General features: G+C 41.1%; 1 protein-coding gene across 2 annotated transcripts in view; it reads left to right on the top strand.

Annotated features, from left to right (window-relative positions):
• The first annotated feature begins 2688 nt into the window (after nucleotides 1–2688).
• CPQ (carboxypeptidase Q) overlaps nucleotides 2689–26714 on the top strand; it is a 508335-nt gene continuing 484309 nt past the window's right edge. For both annotated transcript variants that reach the window (XM_082601612.1, XM_082601613.1), the window contains exon 1: nucleotides 2689–2775. The gene's annotated coding sequence lies outside the window, so the exon portion shown is untranslated. The remainder of the gene's footprint in view (nucleotides 2776–26714) is intronic.

Below are 26714 nucleotides of genomic sequence, written 5' to 3'. Positions count from 1 at the left end.
TTACCCACTGCCTACTGCATGTCAGATATTGTTCTTGTCGCTGAGAATATAAAGGTGGGAAAATAAGATAATCCTTGCCATCATGGAGCTGACAGTGTTGAATGGGGGAGACTGACCTTAGTCAAATATCCACATAAACTACATTTAAAATGATAATTATGTTAAGACCTAAAAACGCTTTAAAAATCTATAATAGGATATTTGACCTAGTCTAGGAAAGATTTCCTGAGCTAAAATTGGATGAAGGATAAGTTTAGGTTTAGGAAGGAACCAGATGAGGGGACATTCCAGGTTCAGGGAACAATATGTGCTATGGTTGGAGGGAACATGACCCCCAGAGGCAAGGGAAATAGGACAAGCGTGGCAGACGGGAACCAGGAAGCTTTCTGGGAGAGGCACCTGCAGAGTGGAGGCCACACAGAGTTTTGTAGGTCCCACTAAAGAGTTTCGGCTTTATCCTAAGAGTCATGGAAAGTCACTGAAGTGTTTTGAGCAGGAAGACCTCATGGTGCAGTGGAAAATCAGCATAGCATGGCGGTTCAGAAATCAACTCTGGAGCCTGGTTGCCTGGCTTGGAAGGCTGACTCCGCGACTTAGTAGCATCTTACTAGTGACTTCTCTGTGCCTCAGTTTCCTCATGGGTTAAATGGTGATCAAATAATACCTACTCTGCTGGACCGGTTATAAAGCATAAAGGAAATTCCAGTTGGAGAACACAGCACTGAAAGGTGCGGAGATACACAAATGACACTGACTCAGGAGCTTAAAGCTTAACGCCAGACATCAGTGAAAGACAAGGATGTGGGGGTGGAGGGGAATTCCCTGGCGGTCCAGTGGTTAGGCTTTCACTGCTGCAGCCAGGTTCAATCCCTCGTGGGGGAACTAAGATCCCACAAGCCGCGTGGTGTGGCCAAAAAACCTCCAAAAAACAAAAAACACAAACCAATGGGGGAAAAATGTTGTAGTAGAGGGACAAAGAGGTGATTCATTTCAACTCCAAAGCAAATGAGGACGCTTTATGGAGGAGGGCTCACCTCAAGGGTGACAGTATAGGCCTGCTCAGGTCAGAGTGCTAACTCTGCACCTCACTAGCTTTGTGATTTGACTTCCCTAATCCTCAGTGTCCTCATTTGTAAAGTGGGAATAATAATAATACCTAACTCATAGAGTTGATAAGAATTCACAGTTAATGCATGTAAAGTCTTGGCATAAAGTACCCAATAAATGTGAAGCCATTATTGTTATTATAACGTTACGAATTGAACCTTGAGTGAGAAGAACTTTGATTGGCACTGAAGGAATAAAAGGCCCCAAAGTCAAAAAGCATCTGACGCATTTGAAGAACAGCAGTTCAAAAGGCACTTTTACGTATGGTCATCAGTTTGAATCTATGAACTGTTTTTACTGGCCTGGGATGAGATAAATATAGAAATTGAGAGTAAACACTTAGACATTAAAAGAACACAAAAATAAATTGACAGTGATTTTATTTTTGTATGCCTGTTATATACCTGTAATGAAAATTGGGGCTTGTAGTTTTTTATGTCTTTTTTCACTTTTCTAGCAAGTTTTTAATTTATATTACAAGAATGACAGTCCATAACTTATCGGAAATAATAAAACTTGTCCTTTACCTCAGATAGTTTGAGAAAAAAGTAATTCAATGGAGCTGGATATAGCACCATAGAGATGATCCTGGAAAGGTGTGAAGAACTACTCTGAATGTCTGAGTTCACACTTTATTCGGTGGGCAACGGGGTTATTAAAGTTTAGAGAGATTGTTAACTGGGGGTCAAGTGTATGCAGGTAAATGGACATCGCAAGTTTTGTACTTTTTTAAGTTCCCAGTGAGCACGTGTTTTTTCTTTTTTAATTAAAAGTTTTTTTTTTTTTTCTGGTTAAAGAGGAGACCTGAATTGCTCCGTGTTTCACAAAGATAACTGTTTGTATTTGATAAGAGTGTGGTTAAACAAAGGAATTCAAATTTATCAAAACAGAAAACATTGAAACTACTTGAGCACACGCTTTGTGACCAGCGATGCGAGTGACTCGTTGAGATAAGCTACGCTGGGTAATCAGGCGAGTCTCATATAATTAACGCATAAACCAAAGAGACAGGACTCTTTCTGATCTCCCAGTTCGGGTCCTCTTGTCCACCTTCCATCATCACCGCCTCTCTAACAATCCTGCCCAGCAGGATGGGACAATAACGGTTTAATAAACGCGTATCCTATCCACGCTTACAAAGCATGGGGTTTCCAGACGCCCTTATGCAGGCGCAGAGACAGAAAAACACCTTTCACGCTTTCCTTTCAGCTCCACAACCCCTTCCTTCCCTACCTGCACGGCCACTCATGAAAGCACAGGACACCTCGGCCAAGCCCTTCGGCCCACCGGAGGTTACAGCTCTTGAAACCTCCGCCGCCCAGAGACCCGCGAGGGCCTGAGGGCGACGCACGGGCGCTTTGGCCCCTAAATAAAGCAAGGCCGCGGGGCCCAAGACCCAGGGTGGGACACTGATTTTCTAACGGGAGCCAGAGCCAGAAGGTGAGGCACCAGCTGTTCGGCCCGCGGCCCTCAGGTCTCCCGAGGCGCAGCGAGGCCCGCGGGCGTGGTGGAGGCGGCGCCGCGCCGGGCCCTCCCGCCCGCGCCCAGCGTCCCGGGCCGCTGCGCCCCGCCTTCCCGCCCAGTGCGCAGCGGGCAGGACAGCGGATACCCGGCAGCGTGACCCTGGGCGCCGCCGGCGACGCCGCCGCAGCCCGAACAGCCGACCAGGTGCGTGCGCCGCTGGCCGGGCCGTGCCCGCGGGCGGCTGGGCCCGGCTCCTCCCGGCGGGCGGGCCGAGGCGGTGCCGGCCCCGGTGTGGACTTCCCAAGTCACCCATTCGTGGGAGCGACTGACGGACAGGGTAGGGAGGCCACCGGGAGACAGGCCGGGCGTGCGGCTTCCGCGACAAGGGCCCAGCAATGGGGAAGCCGCGTGCGGCCGCCGGGATGGAGGGAGATGCTGTGCACGGAGGGCAGCGAGCCGGGCGTGATGTCTCCTTTTCCTTCTTGTCTCGGGGAGGGGAGATGCCCCGCCCCAAGCCGCCCAGGAGCTTCCTCGCCCGCTTCTGGAACTAGCACCTAGTTTCCCTGAGCCTCCAGGTTGCTTTATCGGGTCTCCTTTGTGGTTCTTTTCGCCTTTTATCTTGTACTTTCATTTTTGGTGTGTACGTCTAGGCTCCACGCAGGCTCTTAAGTTACACGCGGGGCAGAGCCCCTGTCGGACTTCTCAGGTACTCGGCAGTACTCAAGTGAGCAATTGAATGAATGAGTGAGTTCCTATGAGGGAGAACTGGTGAATTAATGAATGAGTACACATGAAGTAGAGCTGAATGAAGGAATACATGAATGGATATAAATACACACGACGAGGAGGCAGTGGAGACACAGGCTTACAACTCTTCTCTTCTGGTAGTTTCCCAAAAGCTGTGTGAATGTGGCACTCTTGTAAATGGAGTCATTCTGACTGTGGCTACTTAAAAGTTCTACTTTATGCTGTTTCAAAAGAAAATAATCACCAGAAACACCCCCTCATATTTCCACTCTAAGTAGATTTTCCTATATGCATTGCTTAAAGCAAAGTATGCCTAGGCTTTTTTTGTTTTTTCTTGAGTTTTGTTTTCTACGTTGGAGAATCATTGTTACTATAATATTATTTAATGTATTTCTGAAAGATAAGGATGAATCTGAAGGTAGTACCACATGACTCTGCTTTTAGTAACTTGTTTGTAAAACCAGATGTCTCTTTGAATTCAGGATTGTGGAGGATCGTGTCTGTCTTCCTGAGACAAGTGCTGGCTGGTCTGTGGGTGACTGAAGAAGGCTGAATATAGTTCAGAGAGGAAAAGAGAGGCATTTATCGGTGTGCAGACCCTTTGGAAGTGACATAGGTTGAGACTGCTTTAATTCGATTGGTCACTGCATCACTTCTAGGTTTCCAGACCCAGGTTTCAGAAAAGCTGGATGACTTTAGACGTGTTACTTGATCTCTTTAGGTCTCAGTTTCTTACTCTCCAAGATGCAGGAGGTTAGGTAGGGCCCCTTCTTGAGTTAGACTTCTAGGATTCTCTTTTATCGGTTAAAAGGTGAAATTGCAGGTGATTTCATGAAGCCTGCTCACTTCAGCTGCTCTACTTGGGATTCTGTAGAATTTTGGCTCCACTGTTTTCTCTGCAAATTCCAACACATTCCTCATCCTCTCCACATCTGCTACAAAAGAACCTGGGAGTTTGAGATGAGAATTATAGACTCTGGGCTGGAGGGGAGAAAGAAGGGCAAGATTGTTTTGTGAATTGCCCCAGGTTCCTGGTCCTGGCTCTACCTTGTTTCCAATACAACCAGCCTGACAATGCCATATATTTTCAGTATATCTAGGGAGTTATATCACTATTAATTTGCCTGCATTTGAGATTAGTTATCATAGATCACAACATTTTGGAAACGGAAGATCCTTAGAGATTTTTTAAAGGCACTTAAAAAGTCATTTTACATACATATTGAAATATTTCTTGCATGCTACATTTCACAAACGCAAAGTCCCAAACATGTTAAGTAAAGTAAAATTAATGTTGCCTACTTCAGTTCTTTCAAGTCTATTGGGAGAAGTGAAGTCAAACATGGTGCTTGGTGAAAAAGACCCACTTTCTCTGATTCTTTTCTCAAAGATCCAATTATGGGGCCACATGTGGTTCCGGCATGGAATGTAACAGAGGTGATATTTATGGGGCACTGACCACTCACCAAGCACTGTTATATTTAACCTTTTTACTTGTATTGCCCCATGTATTCCTCACTATAAACCCAAGTGCTAGGTACAATTGTGATCCCTATTGAACCTTCCTAAATGGAAACAGTGCTTGGGAAATGGGAAAGTCAGGCATTCAAAACACAGGCAGATGGAGGCAGGGTTTCTGCCAGAAATATAGACATTTCCTGCTAGGAAAGCCTTGTAATGTTGTCAAATGTGGTCTCTGTGTGTGTTCCAGGTAGTATATTAAACTCTTGGGCATTGTGGGTAAGTAAATTTAGAATGGGAACTCAGGGGTGGAATGATTAAGACTGAACTATAGAGAATTGTTTGTTATATCATTTTGCAAATTATTGAGTTCCATTGGTACTCTAGACTCTGATATTTTGACCTAGATGCACATGCATCCTAATTTTAAACGTGTTCAGATTTAACAATCCAGGGAGTATAAAAAGGATGACATCAAAAGCTATGTGGGTGAGTGGCTCCTAAGGGCTTCAAACTCTGAGTACCAAAGAGTGTTGTTTCTTGGGCTAGTTGCTGCCTCCCAGCCTAATGACAACTCCTAACGCAGACAAAGTACAATGCCTACCTCAGTGTAACGTAGGGGCAGAAATGCAAGATGAATTTCCAGCACTCTTATAATTAATTGACAAGAGCAAAAGAGGAAAAGAGAGGCCCATAAAGTAACTGGGAAATTATTTTGTGTCTTCTTTGTCAGTCAAGTTTAGTCTCCTAGAAGGCAGAGACCAATTGCGACTCCTTGAAAAACAGAGAGCCAGTGCCAGTTTGATTTAGCTCAGGAGGCTGAAACTTTCTTCCCTGAAGGCGGGTGTGATGGAATAGACCTTCCCATTGCTCACAATATTATGAAAAAAACATTAAAGCAACAATTTTTCTTACTTGCCCTGGAGCTCGAGCTTTAAAATATACTTTCTTCTCCCCCTGCCCTCCCTAAACCACTTCGGTTTTAAAAACAAACCACCCATTCATGTGTTTGCTACATCAGATTATCAGTCCTTTCCTTTATCCCTGGGCCCTGTTTCTTTAATGCAGCTAAGAATGAGGACTGGTGTGCTTCTAGATCTGTGGAATTTTTCTTTAGTTATTCTTTTACTCAGCGCATATTAATTTCAGTAACCATTTAATGAGTGCATACTGTGTGCCAGATAAAGATGGATGAGATACCGAGTTTACGTAGGAAAGTGATCCATCCACAAATAATTGCAGCACAGGGTGATGTGGAAGCAGTGGCCACTCATTCTCCCAGGAGAGAGGTATGGTGAGAATTTAGAAAGACTTCACAGAGCAGGTGAATTTTGAACTGGATTTCGAAGGCTGAAGGCCAAGAGGAGGGAGAAGTGTGTTTGTTCTAAGCACAGAGAACTACATGGGCAAAGAAATGGAGGCAGTCTGAGCGGGGCACTCCCAGGGGGAGACAGGGGTTGGGTGCGTCTGTAGTAAACAGGTCTTGTGAGGTTGGGGCCAGAGAAGAAAGGTCCTTGAATGTCATGTTATTCAGGCTTTATCACAGCCTAGATAATCTTTAAGAGTTTTTAAGCTGAATTTTTAAGCAGAGGAGTGCTATGATTGGATTTCCTTTAGAAAATAGCTCCAGCAATAGTATGTCAGAGGAACCAGAGAGGGAAAAGCCAGGAGGCCAGAAGAAAATGAGGATGCTGTTGCTATAGTCCAAATGAAATAGGATAAAGTCTAAGCTAGCATTAAGTTTGAGAGATATTCAGAATATAGGGAAGGCAGGATTTAATGACTAGCTGCATATGGGAAATAAGGTTGAAAATAATTCTGAGGCTTTGGAATTGCTTACCTGGGTGGATGGAGATGCCACTAATGAGGGTAATACACACCAGATGAGGAAGAGGTTTTGGCAGAAAGACAGTGAGACAACTTTGGAACATCCAGGGGAGATCCCTGGTGTACAGCCTTGACTGTAGCTGCACTGTGACGTCATATAGCCAAGACTGGCCAAACTTTATGACAGGTCCACAGTCTAAAAAGACAAATCAATTCAATAAAACACTTAAAAAGAAGAAAAAAAAAACCACATGAGACTTAACTAATGACCCTTATATTTCAGGTGAGATCTTTAGAACTCTAAATATTTTGTAAGTTCTAGTGAAGGAACAAAGTTAGATACGCAGACAATGAGGGGTTTTCATAAACCATCAAGAAAAATCAAAACAGAGCAACACAGACAGGAGTGGTTGAAAGGAACAAAGATGAGCAAATGACAGGAGTGTAGCAGAGAGGACTGGTTGCTTAAAGCACAGGTATAGGCAGATTTGGAATACAGAGAGGAAATTTGAGCTGGCTCTTCCAAATAACGTATTTCTTTAGTGGTAAGAGTATCACAAGCTTTGGTTTCTCATCTTATTCAGCTTGTCAGGGAGAGACAAATAGGTGATTGTTTAGAGGTGCTGTGCAGAGGGTTTCATCTTATTTTGCAGAGAAAGTGTTGGGAGACTTTGAACTAAGGGAAGAATAACAGAAGTAGAGTAAGATAAAATGAAAAGGATAATGATTAGGAGGAATTTTCAGAACTTTTAATGAATTCTGTGAGAAACAGTTGCTAACAGAGAAAAAGTTAAACTGATGTAGTGTTCTCTTAGGGTCGTGGCATTAGACTTGCTTGGAAAAAAGGATATATTAGCATAGCACCTTATATTTAAAAATAATTTTTATATGAACCCTCAGAAGCATGTGCAGGCAGGCACTATTATCTTTCTTTTGTAAACTAAAAATCTGGGTATTAAGGAGGCTGTAGTTTGCCTCAGATCCCATAACTGGCAAGAACTCTAGGCCTTCGGAGTTTCAGCCCACTGCTCTGTCCATTGTATTGGAACCTTGGCGGTTTACAATGAGTCTCTTCCACCTCCCACCATGTCCATCATGTAAAAGTAAGAATAAAGCAGATGATATTTGAAGGCCAACAGAGCCAAGATCTCTGGGGAGACAGGCAGTGATGGAAAGGATCCTTAGCACCAACTCTGCTATGTGCAGTAGGGATGGTTATGAAGGGTTGTATATAGAGAATTGCTGTGGAAATCAAATAATACTTAAAATGTAATAGGAGAGTCTGCAATATAAAAAAATCTTATGATTAAATCTTCCAAGAGGCAAATAACCCCTTTACAAAGTGAACTATTAATCATTCCTTAACATATTATCTGGATGAGTCCAGACTTTCAATATGGGGTTTGCTTAAAGCAAGATACATCTGCAGTAAGCTACGTCTACATTGATTGTATTATATGTGAAGACTTTTCCACGTTGAGTATCAAATAAGAAAATGGGGATCTGGACCTGGATCCCCTAATTATTTGAGGCCATTTACAACACATTGAATGTAATGATTTTCAATTAAATCCATGTAGCTACCTTTGCTTCTTATGAAGCACCTACAGGTAGGACACTGGCCATAGCTCAGCTGTGAAATGAAGAGAGAAGCCCAGCACTGGCACTGCCCCTGGTGGGACCCACAAGAGACAGTCATCAGTGTAAATCCATCAACATAGTGGGCCGGGGTGGGAAAACCAGAAACGTTTATGGACCTTGAGTTCCACATCATTATTAAAAAGAAACCAAGTGTAATTCAAAGCAAAGAGCATTATACCAGATCTAGAGTTGATGAAAGATAAAATCTACAAGGAAGACAGAATAGCTGGGACATTTTATGGGCCAGGCAGTTAAACATATTTATCTTCAAAGAATATAAAGGAAATGGTCAGAAGTATGAGAAAGTGACCAAAACAATTTAAAAATATTAATTTTTATTAGAGTATAGTTGATTTACTATGTTGTGTTAGTTTCTGCTGTACAGCGAAGTGAATCAGTTATACATATACATGTATCCACTCTTTTAGATTCTTTCTCCTATAGGTCATTACAGAGTATTGAGTAGAGTTCCCTGTGCTGTACAGTCGGTCCTATTGGTTATCTCTTTTATATATAATAGTGTGTATATGTCAATCCCAGTCTTACAATTTATCCCTTCCCCCCTTCCCCCTTGGTAACCATAGTTTGTTTGCTACATCTGTGACTCTATTTCTGTTTGTAAATAAGTTCATTTGTAGCCTTTTTTTAGATTCCACATATAAGCGATATCATATGATATTTGTCTTTCTCTGTCTGACTTGACCAAAACAATTTATAGGAGACTTTAAGATCTGTTGTTTATATGACATATCAAGCAGACAAAAGCCAGATGGTAACGTACAAAAGACAAATGGTAAGATTTGAATAATATAATTCATGAGGTTGAAGAATATAATTCATAAGGGTGAACAGGGATATAGAAAGTTTCAATAATACGGTGTATTAAATGTTTATCAAAAAATTCTTTATGTTGTATATGAATATATATGTGTAAGATATATGATTATATATGTATATATATGGTCTCTTATTCACAGAAAACTCATTTCTTCTTCAAACATTTATGAAAGATTGTAAAAAAACGTTTAACGAAGAATTCAGTGAATTTGAGAGTCCTGCTGGTCTTGTGCTTTGATCCTCTGGTTTAGGCCATGTTTTCAATTAGCTTTGTAATTGATTGAAGTGGTAAAAAGAAAACATCTTCTCTTTGACGATGCTGTCAAGTGGCTCATATAATTAATCTTCCACCTTCATATGTCCTTTTTGTTCCCAGAACATCGTTTTGAGGTTCTTTTACCATTATCAAAATACTTTGGATCTATGTTATCTGTGACTAATCTGAAGATGCATTTGTTACATTTGGTTAAATGTTCTAAATCATTAATACCGTGTGTATTGTATCGCAAAATTTACCATCTGAAACATCTGGCTGTTCTTTTATAGGGTTTTTCTTTTCATTAGCTTTTCTGAGATAAGACTTACAGAAAACCAGGGGCCATAGGAGGACTAGGGAATGAATGGAGCATCACAAACCCCAATTTAGTTCTTTGGGAAGCAGAGGGCAAATCATGGAAGTCAGCACTATTCAGACTTCATTTCACTACTTATTCAGCCTAAATTGTAGGGTTTACCACTTAAACTAACCACTCACTAGCACCCTATATTTGCTGTAGTTTAACAGTTAAGAAAATAGGATCTGAAGTCAGTTTCTTGGGTTCAGATTTCAGCTCTGTCACCAACACTTGTGTGACCTTGGACCAATTACATATCCTCTCTATGCCTCAGTTTCTTCCTTTGTAAAATGGGAAAAATAATTCTAACTCTCAGTGGTAGGCAGAATAATGTCCTCCCCCAAAGATGCCCATGCCCTAATCCCTGGAACCTGTGAATATGATAGGTTATGTGGCAAAGGAGAATTAAGGCTGTGGATGGAATTAAGATTGCTCATTATCTGACTTGAAATCCATATCCTGGATTGCGTGGTGGGCCTAATTAACAGTGGGAGAGGGGGGCAGAAGAGGATCAGAGAGTTAGGGAGATGTGACTATGGAAGAATGGCCAGAGAGATGCAATGTTGTCAGCTTTGAAGATGGAGGAAGGAGGCCATGAGACAAGGAATATGGGTGGCCATTAGGATCTGAAAAAGGCAAAGATCCTTCCCTAGAGCCCCCGGAAGGAATGCAGCCCTGCCAACACTTTGATTTTACCTGGTGAGTCCAGTGCTGGATTTCTGACCTACAGAACTGTAAGATAATAACTTTGTATTGTTTAAGCCACCAATTTTGTGGTAATTTGTTACAGCAGCAATAGAAAACCAATGCATTATCCTATAGGTTTGCTGTAGGGTTAAGAAATATAAACATTTAGGACAGGCCTGCTCAGTCAATATTAGCCACTATCATTATTACTTTTTTCATTGGTGTGTTCCCTCCTGTCTTTGCACCTTTGTAATAGCTGTTTCGTGATTACCTGAAATTGTTGGAAATCACCCCCCTCCTTCCCCAAGCCTGTGGCCTTAGGAGTTTCTCACTCTCAAGGTAGGCCATACTCAGTCTCCAGCAATTTGTTAAAGTTACTGTTGAGGTATTCCTAGACTTTATGGGTCCAGTGGCTTCTGCTCCAGATAAGCAGATCTGGGCTGTGACTCTCTGGATTTTCCTGTCTCTCTAGACTTTAGAGTGGTGGTTTGCTTTGCACCCTCACTTCTCTGCTCCAAGGAGAGTCGTTGGTTTTCAGTTTGCTCATTTTCTTTGTTGCTGTAAGGACGGGAGTGATGACGGAAGTGAGCTCAGTGCTCTCATTGCCATGTGGCTCTAAAGAGCTCCTCTATTCTCAAGAGATCTCTAGCTGTACACTTGACGTCCTTCTGATTTCTGTTCTCCAGTTTTCAACCCATCAATTTCATTCCCAAATATGCTTTCTGGGTTTTCTATTTTGGTTAATGGCATCTCAGTCTATGAGATAGTAGGTAATGTGACGTATCTGAAATATAGGGTACAAAACAGGGTCAAAATCTGGGAGGTTAGCCTTAACTCTTCCTTTTCCTCATCCTCCCACATTATTAAGTCACCAGATGCTGTTGTGTCTACCTGTGATAGCACCTGAAATTTTCTGTTTTTTTTATCCCCCCATCCTTTCTATCATGACTTTAGTCATATCCCTTATTGTCTCTTGCCTTGGCCAGGCAGAATCTTTTAAATTACTTCATCTTCCACACTGCTTCAAGAGTTGGATCATAGGCTGGATCATATTACTTCCCTTCTCAAAAGACCTACATTTTGAGAAATTGTCTGCGGAATAAAGTCTAAACTCCTAAGAAAGTCTAAACTCCTAATATGGCATTAAAATGTATTTCTCAGTACGTTCCTGGTGCATTCACTTACTGTATTAGTTCGCTAGGCCTGACAAAACAAAATACCATAGAGTGGGTGGCTTAAACAGTAGAAATGTATTTTCTCGCAGTTCTAGAGGCTGGACCTCCAAGATCAAGGTGTCAGCAGGTTTGATTTCTGAGGCTTCTCTCCTTGGCTTGCAGATGTCCATCTTCTTGCTGTTTCCTCACATGGTCATTTTCTTTCTGTTCATGTGCATCCCTGGTGTCTCTGTGTGTCCAAATGTCCTCTTCTTATAAGGACCTCAGTCAGATTGTATTAGCCCCACCCCCATGCCCCCATTTTAACTTAATTACCTCTTTAAAGTCCTTACGTCCAAATATAGTCACATTCTGTGGCACTGGGTAGTAGAGCTTAAACATATGAACTGTGGTGGGGCACAATTCAGCCCATGACACCTACTAGGTTCCTCCATGTATTCTATGTATGTGTATCAGATCACATCATGAGTGCACATCACGACCTGGGAAGATTTGAAAAATACTGATTCCTGGTCCCCATCTAACTCTGTGGGTTCTGAATCACTATGTCTGAAATGGGACTGGGAATACACTTCTTGTATGCATGTGTGTGTTTAAATTTCTCCCTAGTGCTTTATAATACTTCAGCTTTTTATACGCCAGAATTTTTTTTTAAAATCATTTCTGGGGAACATGTTATAAATGTTCACATCTTTGCTCATGGTTGTTCTTTAAATACCCTTCCCACCATACAACTCTGCAAATTCATGTATCCTGCAAGGCTGAGCTGAAATATTATCTTCTCCGTTATTGCTTCCTTGTTCTCTCCTGTGATAATCCTGCAATACTTTATCATTACCTTGACCCTTGAACAACTTGGGGGTTAGGGGCACCAACCCCACAGCAGTCGGCAATCCGAGAGAAACTTTACAGTTAGCCCCACCTATCTGTGGTTCTGCATCCTCAGATTCAGCTAACCTTCGATCCTGTAGTACCTGCAGTATTTATTGAAAAAATCCACATATAAGTGGACAGACACAGTTCATACCCATGTTGTTCAAGGGTCAACTGTACTTTATTGTTAGTACTTGAGAATCTGTTTCCTTTTGTCTTTGTATTGCAGTCATTTGCCTTCCTCTTTCACTGGCTTCCTAAGGCCTAGGACGACATATTCTTTATCTCTGTATATCTGAAACAGTTGCAGTTGCTCTTAGCATAATAGGTAATCAATCAAATGTCTGTAGTATGAATAAATGAATGAACTCATTAATAAATGCTAATAACTTTCTTATGACTTTTTATCCAATGGAGACCATTGGATAAAACAAATAAGCTTATCAAATGTAAAACTAGTGGCAAAGTTTTATTCTTGAATTGAGTATCCTTAACATGATACATGAACAATAGTCTTCATGTGTATTTCCAATTTAGAACTTTAAACGTAAAATTTTTTCTTGAAGAAGGTATTTGATAATAGGAAGAGGATATAGCGAAGGCATCATTAACAATTTGTGATAATGACAATTTTTTTTTTTTTTTTGCGTTGCATTTTCAAGGCAGAGTGTGGATGGTTCAATTCTTAAAGATGAACGGATTCCCTAGTGTCCACTTGTGGTGTATCCTTGTTTATCCTCCCGATCAAGAACTGCTGCCTTATAGGGGGTATGTTAAGGTGGAATTGTCTATTCGCTGAGCTAATGATAAGCTGTGTTTTCCTGGGTCAGTGAATAACAGAAACAGTTCTCGAAATAATTACATCAGCTAAGACCCAATTTCCAGGCAGGGATCAAGAGTCTGACTTTTCCTTTGTTTTAGTTTTCCCCAAACTACTAAAATTTCTAGAGATGGAGTAATTACCTCTCAAATAATTTCTCCAAAGCCTTTTCTGAACCAGAGCAGGCAGTAACAGAGATTGGCAGGGGAAGGACTGATGTCTGCTCATGAGGGGAAGAATGACTCTGCCTTGAAAACACAAATGAGCCTTTGGATGTGGAAATTTACAAGTCTCAGAGAGCCCTGAAACATCTTTAGAAACTGAGCCCAGAGGAATAATGGGAGGCTGTGTTCTGGCTTGGCATGGGAGCCTGTCTGGCACAAACTACACTGTAAACAACTCAAACATTTCAAACATTTGCATCTGCATACATGACATTAGATTCTCAAAATTGTCCAATTAAACACTTCCTCAGCTGACCTGGTGTCAGCCTGGCCTTTCTGATGGGGAAGGAGTTTCAGCTGATACTGTTGTATGCTCTTCCTTTCTGGACCCAATCTTGTCCTTCTTGTTCAGACAAAATTCTTCTTAAGGGAATTCCCTGGTGGCCCAGTGGTTAGGACTCAGTGCTTATACTGCCGTGGCCCAGGTTCAATCCCTGGTTGGGGAACTAAGATGGGCAAGCCACGTGGCATGGCCATGTGTGGCTGAACCACACTGACTCCATTTTGTCATCTCCATCTTAGGTCCACAGCCCTACCCACTCCCCTTTCTGTGTGACTCAGCTTTAGCTTAACTTACAAGGATAGGTTCCCCATCAACTTTTACCCTTGTCTTCATCTGATGTGAAAATTGGAAGAATGCCTTATGCTGACACAGATAGTTAATGGTCCTGAGATCCCTGGGGGAGGGGAAAATCCCCGGTCCCCGTCGGTGTGGTCATGCTTCTCACTTGGTAGTCAGATTCTGTGTTTAGCTTTGGCCCCTTTATATCCCCCAATGCCCCTTTCCGTGGTGCAAAGTGCAGCTGCGAATGCCTCTGGATCATCCCGTCGGCCTGATCCTTCCTGCCTGTGTGTAGGTTACCCATGACAAACTTCATCATTGCACTTTATGGAATTACCTGCTTTGTTTTTCTATCTCAAAGTTCCTTGTCAATTTGGAGGATATTATTCAGGATCTCAGTATATTATTATTATTATTATATTATTAGTATTATTATTCATAATAATATTAATTATTATTAGTATTATTAATACTAACTATAATTAATAATAATAATAATTATTATTATTATATTATTCAGTATTCAGTATAATTGGTACAGTATGGATAGAGAATTTGGCTTTGGAAAGGAGGGTGGGCACTTCTTTCACTGGGACGTGAGCTGAGAAGAGCTGTATAGATAAAAGGATAGAAGAGTTTTGAGTTGAGGATGAAGAAAGCCAAGTCATCTCATGGTCATAATATCGTGTTCTCAGTTATGTAGAAGAGGAGAGCTTTTGCTGAGCATGAGGGGAGTAGGGGTTGAATCCGGGGCTTAAGGAGAGTGGAAAAACTTTGTAGCAGCTGCTGTGGGGAATTTGATAGGAGTCAGTTGAAGATAAATATAAGGGTTGCTGAGCAATGCAAGGGACCCAGCTGAGATCAGACAGCCTTTAGTTCATATGGAGATATTTGGCAGGATTAAGTAAACGTTCATGATGGTGTTATGGAGCACGTACGGAGAAGATTCACAATTAGTTGTGAAGAATTGGCAACTTGGGTGAGGAGGAAAAGCAAAGGTATTCTAAGGTGCTAATGAAAGCATTGTTGGAATCATTAATTACCATTGAGGTTTTTTTGTTGTTGTCGTTGTGGTACGTGGGCCTCTCACTGTTGTGGCCTCTCCTGTTGCGGAGCACAGGCTCCGGACGCACAGGCTCAGCGGCCATGGCTCACGGGCCCAGCCGCTCCGCGGCATGTGGGATCTTCCCGGACCGGGGCACGAACCCATGTCCCCTGCATCGGCAGGCGGACTCTCAACCACTGCGCCACCAGGGAAGCCCCCAATTGAGGTTTTGAACCAAGATTAATCTGAAATGGTGAGTTGGGTGGATAGAAGTACAGTCAGACTGGAGACGAGGAAGTGTCTTAGTTAGTTCTGACTGCTGTAACAAAGTGCCATAGACTGGGTGGCTTATGCACAGCAGAAATTTACTTCTCACAGTCTGGAGGCTAGAAATCTGAGTTCAAGGTACCAGCATGGTCAGGTTCTGCTGAGGACCCTCTTCTGGGTTGCAAACTGCCACCTTCTCGTAGTGTCCTCACATGGCAAAAGAAGAAGGTACCCTTTTATAAGGTCACTAATTCCGTTCATGAGGGCTCTACCCTCATGACCTAATTACCTATCAAAGGTCCCATCTCCTAATACCATCACATTATGGTTAGGATTTCAACATTTGCATTTTAGGGGGACACATTCAGTCTATTGCAGGAGGCTCTTCACTTAGCCAGTGTCAATCTAGCTGCTTCTCTGTGCCACACATGTGCTGAGTGGTGGGGATACAAGGATGAAGAAAACACAGTTCACTTTAAAAGTTCAAAATCATTTATTGAGCTTCTACTATATACTGGGTGAAAAGACATTGATCTTTCCCTTGAAAAGCTTTAAGACTAGTGAGATAGTCTGGATAATTTCAATTCAGATTGTGGTAAACTTTGAAGGAGGTAAGCAGAGGGTGCTAGAAAGTTATAGAAGAGGACATTCAACACAACCTGTGAGAAGAAGAACCAGGTCAGGGAAAGCATCCTGGAAAAAACCGTGCCTGAGTTGACTCAAGGTGATTGAAAGACTCTTGTGGCTTTGAAAGGAAACAGCTCAAGTGTCTGTCAACAGATGGATAAAGAAGATATAATGTATAAGTGTATATATACATTATACATATATACACATATATACATAACACACACACACAATGGAATATTATTCAGCCTGAGAAAGAAGGAAAACCTGCCATTTGTGACAGCTTGGATGAACCTTGAAGACATTATGCTAAGTGAAATAAGTCAGACGGAGAAAGACAAATACTGTATGATATCACTTATATGTGGAATCTAAAAGAGCTGAACTCAGAAAAACAGAGAGTAGAGCCATGGTTCCCAAGGGCTGGGGGGGTGGGGGGAAATGGGGAGATACTGAATCAAAGGGTACAAACATTCAGTATAAGATTAATGAGTTCTGGGGATCTAATGTACAGCATGGTGATTATAACTGATACAACTGTACTGTATACTTGAAAGTTGCTAAGAGAGGAGATCTTAAATGTTTTCACCATTAAAAAGAAATGGTAATTATGTGACAGGAAAAAAAAAACGATGATTGAAAGAGAGTAGGGGTGGAGAAAAAGCAGAGCGAGAGGATTGCTTTGGCCAGGGCAGATAAAAAAAGGTTCCAGAGAGAAGGTGAGCATTGAGATGCGTGATGTATGATACTATTGCCAAGTGAGAGAAATAAAGAAGACCTGAATTAAAGTGGTAAAATTTTTGTTGGTAGGGATAGAAGAAAGAGATGTAAGAGGATAGAATGATGAGATTTAGTGACTGATTGAATATGTGGGAGAATGAATAGATAAGACTGAATGATAGGGACAGTTATGTTTTCATTAACAGAAAGAGGGAAATCCTCTTTCTGGGTTAGAGGAGATTTTGGGGAAGATGATGAGTTTGGAGATTTTGAATCAGAACATCTGATTATAAGTGAAAGCAATCCAACTAAAATGATATTAAACCAAAAGAGGAAATCTGTAACTTTCATAACTGGAAAGTTCAGAGATACAGCTGGCGTTAGGCATGGCAGGATCCAGGGTACAAATGATGTGATATGGGTCCATCTCTATCCCTGTTGTCTGTATCTCTTGGCTTAGCTTGTCCTGCTTAGTTTCATTTTGCAGACAGCTTCTCAGCACACAGTAGGCAAAATGGGTACCTATAGCTATAGATTTGCATCCTAGCAATCCCAGAGGAAACAACTTTTTTATTTCTAATTTTATACACAAAGACTTTATTTTACCTTTTCTCAATTATAATTTTAAAAACAAATAATTTCAAATGTCCAATCTTCAATGTAGTCTGATTGAGGGACAGAAATACTATAATTGTCTTCCAATAATTTGAAGTTAAAAGACATTTGTATTTTCCAAATTTATTTTATTTCCATCAATCTAGGAAACTGTTGCTACATTTTTAACATCTTTCTACCAAGTTCCTTGAATTTTTACCCCTTTATATATTTATGCCATTCTAATCACACCCCACTCATCAGATTTTTCCGTTAATTTTCACCAATCAGAAGACTCAAGAAAATCCTCCCTTTTAAATATTGTGTTTACATTGTCTTCATTTGCCATTGCATTTACTGCAGTCAATGCAATTAAGAAGTAATTCAACCAGCATTTATTGAGCAACTTTTTGGTTCCAGACTGAAATGTGGAGGAAATAGAATACATAGATACATGAAACAAAGCTCTTTTTTTTCAAGACAGTCATGGTCTAGTGTCAGAGACAATCATGCATACATAATACTCAAAATGATCTGCAGTGATCCTCCGGAGGAAAATGAGCAGAAGACTGAGAGCCACAGAGCAGAGAGGCTTGCTTCTGGTCCAGGAGGGAGGCCCCAGGGCTGCACAGAGGTAGGGCAGAAGCAATGCAGGGACCTACCTGTGTGCAGGATTTTGAGGAAGAAAGAAGGGAAGGCTGCCCACCAAGTTCTGAGAATTTATATTGGAAGGATGGTGTGTTCTATCAGAAATAGGGAATCTAGAAAGGAAAGACGTTGAGGAAAAGGGGTTGTGAATTTAGGTAGGCTTTGAAAGCATCAACAGATTGAGATGCCGACCGTAGGTTTGGTCTGAGAAGACAAACACAGGCTTTGGGATTAGATTCAAAGAGACACTGAATAAGGTGGGTGAGAAAAGCAATTGGGTAGGAGAATAATAACAAAAAAATTAACTCAGTAGATCTTAGAGGCATCTAATGTCAGCACAAAGGGAACATTTAGAAAACAAATCCCAGTGATAGAGACATGTCTGAGTTCATATCATTTAATTGCAAGGAGAGGTTCTTATTTCTTTCTCCCTCCCTCCCTCCCTCCCTCCCTCCCTTCCTTCCTTCCTTCCTTCCTTCTTTTCTTCCTTCCTTCCTTCCTTCCTTCCTTTTTACACTTAAAAAATAGTTCACCCATTTCTCCCACCCTCAAACCCTTGCCTGTGGCAACCACCAATCTATATATCTATGAGCTTGTTTTTTTTTTAATTTAATTTATTTTTTTAAGATTCCACATGTAAGAGAGATCATATGCATTTGTCTTTCTCTGTCTGACTTATTTCGCTTGGCATAATGCCCTCATTTTTTTCTAAATTTCTGTTTGTATTTTTATGTATGTGGAAGGTTAGTTATGTTTCTTGACCTTGGAGAAGTGGCTGCCTGTAGGGTATGTCCTATGTCTTCTAGCAGTACACTCCCCTCTCCTCACCCAAGGCCCAGGGACCAGCTGGTTCCAGGGTAGGTTATTATTATTATTTTTAATATACATATATGTATATATTTTAAAAGATTTATTTATTTATTTTATTTTTGGCCACCTTGGGTCTTCGTTGCTGCGTGCAGGCTTTCTCTAGTTGCGGTGAGCGGGGGCTACTCTTCGTTGCAGTGAGAGGGCTTCTCATTGTGGTGGCTTCTCTTGTTGTGGAGCATGGGCTCTAGGCACGCGGGCTTCAGTAGTTGTGGCACGAGGGCTCAGTAGTTGTGGCTTGCAGGCTCTAGAGCGCAGGCTCAGTAGTTGTGGCGCACGGGCTTAGTCGCTCCGCAACATGTGGGATCTTCCCGGACCAGGGCTTGACCCTGTGTCCCCTGCATTGGCAGGCAGATTCTTAACCACTGTGCCACCAGGGAAGTCCCCCCAGGGTAGGTTCTGATCTGTGTTTGTGAACTTGGTTTCGAAGGCTGCTGGATCATAGCTTTCTTGCTTCTGGTGTCTGGCTTCCTGGTGGGAGGGGCCAGTGCTTGCCCACTGGTGGGTGGAGCTGGACCTTGGCCCTCTGGTGGGCAGGGCTGCATCAAGGGGTGTGTCTAGAGATGACTCTGAGTTCAGGAAGTCTTTCGGTAGACTGTCTGCTGATGGGTGGGGCTGTGTTCCCTATCTGTTGGTTGTTTGGCCTAGGGCATCCCAGCATTGGAGTCCACAGGCAGATAGGTGGGGCCAGGTCTTGGTCCAAAATGGCAGGCTCCATGAGAGCTCACGCCTGATTACTCCCTGATATCTCCACTACGAGTGTCCTTGTCCCCACAGTGAGCCACAGCTGCCCCCTGCCTCCCCAGGAGAACCTCCTAGACCAGCAGGTAGGTCTGGCCTAGGCTCCTATGAAGTCATTGCTTTTGCCCTGGGTCCCAGTGCACACAAGACTTTGTGTGCGCCCTCCAAGAGTGGAGTCTCTGTTTCCCCTAGTCCTGTGGAGTTCTTGCAATCAAGCCTTCAAAGCCAAGTGCTCTGGGGGCTCCTTCTCCTGATGCCAGACCCCCAGGCTGGGGGGCCTACTGGGGGTGGTCAGAACTCTCACTCCTGTGGGAGAACTTCTGTGGTATAATTCTTCTCCAGTCTGTGGGTCAGTCATGGGAGAGGGTGGTATGGGATTTGATTATATCATGAGTGCACTCCTCCTACCGTCTTGCTGGGTTTCTTCCTTGTCTTTGGATGTAAAATATCTTTTCTGGCAGGTTTCAGTCTTTTCTGTCAATGGTTGTTCAGCAGTTAGTTGTGATTTTGGTGTGCTGAAGAGTGAAGGTGAGTTCAAAGTCCTTCTACTCTGCCATCTTGTCCTGTCCACGTGGTGTAATGCCCTTGAGGTCCAAGCACGTTGTCGAAAATGGTAAGATTTCATTCCTTTTTATGGCTGAAGAGTATTCCATTGCATATATATCACAATTTCTTTATCCATTTATCCATGGGTGGGCAGTTAGGTTGTTTCCAATATATTGGCTATTGTAAATAGTGCTGCAATGAACATGGGAGTGCATATATCAAGTGCTTTTGTTTTCTTCAAATAAATACTCAGAAGTGGAATTGCTGGATCATATGATAGTTCTAGTTTTAATTTTTTGAGGAACCTCCATACTGTTTTCCATAGTGGCTGCACCAATGTATGTTCCTACCAACAGTGCACGCGGGTTTCCTTTTCTCCACATCCTCGCTAACACTTGTTATTTCTAGTCTTTTTGGTAATGGCCATTCTAACAGGCATGAGGTGATATCTCATTGTGGCTTTGATTTGCATTTCCCTGATGAAATGATGTAGAGCATCTTTTGATGGACCTATTGGCTATGTGTATGTCTTCCTTGAAAAATACTTATTCAGATCTTCTACCTATTTTTTTAGTTGGATTGTTTGTTTTTTTGTTATTAAGTTGTATGAGTTATTTATATATTTTGGATATTAGCTCTATGATTTGCAAATATTTTTCCTATTCAGTAGATTGCCTTTTCATTTTGTTGATGGTTTCGTTTGCTGTATAGAAGCTTTTTAGTTTGATGTAGTCCCACTTGTTTATTTTGCTTTTGTTGATTTTGCTTTTGCTGTCAGATATGAAAAATCATTGCTAAGACTTACATCTGGGAGCTTACTGCCTATGTTTTCCTCTAGAGTTTTATGGTTTCAAGTCTTATGTTCAAGTTTTTAATCTATTTTGAGTTAATTTTTGTGTATGGTGAAGATAGTGGTTCAGTTTCATTCTTTTGCATGTGCCTGTCCAATTTTCCCAACATTGTTTGTTGAAGAGACTGTCCTTTCCTCATTGTATATTTTTGGCTCCTTTGTTGTAAATTAACTGATCATATATGCATGGTTTGATTTTTGAGCTCTCTATTCTGTTCTGTTGATCTATGTGTCTGTTTTTATGCAAATACCATACTGTTTTAATTACTATAGCTTTATAATATGGTTTGAAATCAAAGAGCATGATACCTCCAGCTTTGTTCTTCTTTCTTAAGGTTGCTTTGGCTATTTGAGGTCTTTTTTGGTACCATATAAATTTTAGTATCATTTGTTCTAATTCTGTGAAAAATACCATTGAAATTTTAATAGTGATTGCATTGAATCTGTATATTGCTTTGGGTAGTATGAACATTTTAACAGTATTAATTCTTCCAATCCATGAACACAGAATATCTTTCCATTTACTTGTGTCTTCTTCAGTTTCTTTCATTAATATCTTATAGCTTTCAATATACATGTCTTTCATCTCCTTGGTTAGATTTATTCCTAGGTATTTCATTCTTTTTGATGCAGTTGTAAGTGGGATTGTTTTCTTAAATTATCTCTCTGATATTTCATTCATTATTAGTGTATAGAAATGCAGTAGATTTGTGTGATTTTGTATTTTTCAAATTTACTGAGTTTATTCTAACAGTTGTTTTGATGGAGTCTTTAGGGTTTTCTATATACAATATCATGTTATCTACAAATACTGACAGTTTTACTTCTTTTTTCCAATTTGAATGCTTTTCATTTCGTTTTCTTGCCTAATTTCTGTGGCTAGGACTTCCAGTAACAACTTTAATTTTCAACATCTGTATGTTTTAAAATCTATTTTATTATTATTCAGGTATGGTGAGGCCAACAGATCAGGAAAATATTGCCATTGAAAAGGTAGTTTGTTGCTCACAGTTCCCAGGAGGACGGACATGCCATGCCATGCAGGGTCACATAGGGAATCAGTGGGGTCAGTTAGGAGGCAAAAGGAATGAAGGGAAAGCACGCGCAAAAGACTCTATTGTGGTTTTGGCAAGAAAGAATGGGTTAGACTGGGTAAGCAGGCTTAGCTTTGGCTAGTGTGAAAAATTTCATTGGGTTCTCTCAGGTATTAGAACTATCCCAAGTTGTCTGGCACCTGGCCCTGGGTTGATTAGAGCAGGGAAAAATTGGTTTGGCCTGTGAGAATTAGGTAAAGGAAGTGATTGAACAGTATGGACTTTAGATTGGTTGGTTTGCATGTGAAAGGAGTGTTCATTAAGAATTAACTAACCCTGGGAGGGGGCAGTTCTTCCACTCAGTGAGGTCCAAGATGCCAGAGCATCAAGAATACAGAAAATAAAAAACTGTAGTTGCTATTTTACTGTATATCAATATCAGGGAAGATTCTGATTGGCCTTGCTTGAGTCATCCTGTCTCTGTAGTTTGGGTATGGAGTGTGGGGTAAGGAATGGTACTGTGATTGACAGCCAATCTAGACCAGAGGATAAACTTAAAGAGAAAGAAAACAAAGTGGGAAAGTGTACTGGGAAGCCAAAAACTATAGCTACTGTAGTCTATTACAAGATGCCTGTGGCCATCGTGGTTGAGCTGAGCAGGTGGCAGGTCAAATGTGGCTCTGGGCTTCTAGACTTCAGAGAAGTTAGGGGTTTGTTTTTGCCTTAGCAGCTCTCACTGCACAACATGCACTGTTCCCTGGCTTGACACCTTTCCTTTATCCTGCATTTCTACAAGCCTATAGAGTTCCTGAAACTCAGTGACCACATGTAAACTCATTATTTATGTTTTCCGATCCCTTTGACTAGGTACCAGTGTTTTCCTCAATGCTTACAACAAAAAGTTTAGCTTTTTCTTGACTCCTTTCCTTCTCCCTCTCTCAAGTCATCTATCCTCTTCTGAATCTCTCCTAGATTTACTCCTTTCTCATGCATATTTGCTGCTGACATTCTAGTTAGGATCTTCATCACTTTTCTAATCTCTTCTTTTTAATCCATCTTTCTTCATATTGTCAGATATATCTCACTGGGGAAAAATCACCTCCTGCTCCCCAGGATCACCTCCCTACCCCCAGTTATTTGAACATTATATAGAGAGAATGGTGTGTACATGGCACAAGGGTGAATGTCTGAAGATCTAAATTCAAGACACTTCATGTTCCTCCTCTGCATTTCATTAGAGACATTTTGTGGCTTAAATGAGAAAGTGCTTGTTTGAAAAAATCTTTGTAAACTCTAATGTTCAGATAATGGTGGTTTCTTTATTTCTCTTTCTATGCTATATGAATTCTAAGTCTTTTCCAAACTCTAATTTTCAGCCTTATCTCCTCTTTTAAAGTGAATTCCTCTCTATCCCCATGCTTAGCCCACATTTGGTTCTATCTTTCTATACTGTTCCTAAACCTAAAATGCCCTTCTCTTTTTTCTCCTGGCAACTAAATCTTAACCATTTTTTTAAAGGCCTGACTGAAGTCCTGCCTCTTTTATGAAGTCCTTTTTAATTATGCAGGTTACCCATATTCTCTTTTTTTCCCTTATACTTCATTTTTCACTACTGATTACTTACTCTTTAATTTTTGCTCATCTTTTAGTCTCCACAATGTATTTTATACTTCTGAGGGCAGGAATCCTGACTTTCACTATCTTTGTACCATGCATAGTTCTGGTCATATAGCTTTAAATAAATAGTTGGTAGTTAATTACTTGTTAATTGGGAAAAAGTGCTAACCTGCAATAATTGCACTTTGGATATGCTTAGTGAGCTTCTCTTTTCCCCATAGGAAGAAATAATTGTGGATTGATTAGACTGACAGATGTGGAAACAATTTAGTCCAATTTAACAAACCCTTATTGAGTTCTGGAACATATGGCAAGTGCTGAATAAATATTCATTTGTTCACTTATTCAGTCAACAAATATTTATTGAGTATCCACTATATGCCCCACACTGTGTGAGTTATTGTAATACATGTAACCTATTAGACATTCAGACATTAAGAATCAAAACATGACTCTGACATGGTTCTCATCCTTTTCTTTGATAAATTTATTTATTTACTTTTGGCTGCATTGGGTCTTTGTTGCTGCTCGTGGGGTTTCTCTAGTTGCAGCAAGTGGGGGCTACTCTTTGTTGCTGTGCACGGGCTTCTTATTGTGGTGGCTTCTCTTGTTGCGGAGCATGGGCTCTAAGCATGTGGGCTTCAGTAGTTGTGGCTCGTGGGCTCTAGAGCACAGGCTCAGTAATTGTGGTGCTCAGGCTTAGTTGCTCCACGGTGTGTGGGATCTTCCTGGACCAGGGATTGAACCCGTGTCCCCTACACTGGCAGGTGGATTCTTAACCACTGTGCCACCAGAGAAGTCCACATGGTCCACATCCTTAATTTGCTTTGCTTAAATGACCAACTATGACATCATTGGTTGATTATAAGGCATTATAGAAAAGTAAATAGTATGCTGTGGACACACAAAGAAAGGAGCAATTCATTCTGACTTGATAGTTCAGGAACGGATTCACAGAGGAGATAACATTCAGGAAAAAAATGAAGTGGGCAGGGAGGTAGCTTTGACACTCTTGATCGCTTTGTTACAATTTTGTATTTTACACAGTGTGTTGTTAAAAATTAACATGCTGGAGAATTTCCACTTCTGGGAAGATGGGGTAGATGTACTTTTTCCTATTTATCCTGCTAAGTACAACTAAAAAAATTTAAAAACCTATGTCTGTCTGTCTATCTATCTATCTATCTACCTACCTACCTACCTACCTGCTCAAACATAATAAGACTCTGAAAGGTGGAAAGATGGTAGACCAGCTAGGGACATTGGGACCCGAGTTCCTTGGGTTTTCTTTTTGTGTCATATATCTCAGACTTGGAGCTGAAAAAGCTGGCAACTTGGAAATGCCAATGAGTACAGACAAAAAACAAACAAACAAACAAAAAAACCCAACAAAAGCCTGCTCTCTCTAGTCAAAGGACCAGGAAAGGGAGAGTCTAGCAAGACAGAAAACTTTTAGAAAGTAATCACTCTATTCCAGTCAAACATTACAGAAAAATATATAGCCCACTGTGTGACCCACCCATGTCAACAAAGACTGAGTGGATAGCTTAGACTTCTACCCATCTGTCCACTCAACAAAGACTGAGTGGATAGCTTAGGCAAGGTATTCCAACATGCCTCCTGGGTGGTGTCACAGAAGACCAAGCAGGGAGTCCGGACTTTCATACCCACCAGCCACTAATGAGCGTCCCCACCCCCAGCCCCACCTGTAGAGTAAGTAGAGACCATGTGGGGAGCGGGGACTATGACCCATTTGGCAACAGTGTACCCCTCCACTTCCCTGCTGGCATGGTGTCAGAGGGGATATCCTGGAGAGTCAGGACTTTCACCATTGTCAGCAGTAGTGAGACCTTCTCACTACATAGTTAGTGAAGACCACTTGGGGTATCTGAAACTCCCATCCTCTTTCAGAATTTATAAGGAGACCCTGCTCTTTGAGTGTGTGTAGAGGCCAAGTGGGGAACCTGCACTGCTACCCACTGGCAGTGTTGCAGCAGCAACATCTCCTACCCCCTTCCTCCACTGCAGTGGTATCAGAAGAAACCAGCTAAAATAGGAGGTTTCAAAAAGATCCAGAGTCTCATAATGCAACAATGTCTGTGTTTCAGTTGAAAATCACTTGTCATAACAGAAGAGCCAGGGAGATCTCAAACTGAATGAAAAAAGAAAATCAATAGATGCCAATACCAAGATGACAGAAATCTTAGAATTATCTGACAAGGACTTTAACACAACCAGATAACAATGCTTTAATGAGCAATTACAAACATGCTTGAAACAGATGAAAAAATAGAAAGCCTCAGGGAAAAATAGAAAGTCTCAGTAAAGAAATAGAAGATATAAAGAAAAAGCTGATGGAAATTTTATATATGAAAAATACTATAAGCAAAATAAAAATCTCAGTGAATGGCCTCAATGCAGAACAGAGGCAACAGAAGAAGGAATCAGTAAAATGGATGATAGAGCAATAGAAATTGCCCAATCTGACCAACAGAGAAAAAATAGACTGGAAAAAAAAAGGAACAGAGCCTCAGGAGGCCATTGTACTATAAGAAAGATCTAACATTCATGCTGTCAGTGTTTCAGGAGAGGAGAAAGAAATCAGAGTTGAAAAAAACTCTCAAAGAAATAATGGCTGCAAACTTCCCAAATTTGATAAGAGACATAAACCTAGAGATTCAAGAAGCTGAGCAAACTTCCAACAGGATAAACTTTACTGGATCTCTGCCAACACACAGCATAATTAAACTTCTGAAAACTAAAGACAAAGAAAAGAACCTTGAAAGCAGCCAGAGCAAAATGACACCTTACCTATCGGGGAAAAATAATTAGAATGAGAGTATATTTCTCACTAGAGACTATGGAGGTCAGAAGATGATGGCACAGTATTTTCTGGGTGCTGAAAGAAAATAACTGTTAACTTAGATATTATATCCAGCAAAAATATCCTTCAGGAATAAAGGGAAAATTAAGACATTCTCAGGTAAAAGAAACAACCGTAAGCAGACCTACCCTAAAAGAATGGCTAAAAGAGGTTCTCTGAACAGAAAGGAAATGCTAAAAGAAGGAATATTAAGAAGGAAAGAAAGAACATGATAAACAAATATGTCAGTAAATAC

The sequence above is a fragment of the Mesoplodon mirus genome (genome assembly GCF_964341445.2).
Source record: "Mesoplodon mirus genome assembly, chromosome: 16".
Taxonomy (NCBI): domain Eukaryota; kingdom Metazoa; phylum Chordata; class Mammalia; order Artiodactyla; family Ziphiidae; genus Mesoplodon; species Mesoplodon mirus.
The sequence above is the reverse complement of the archived record's forward strand: the minus strand, read 5'-3'. Positions and strand labels throughout refer to the sequence as shown.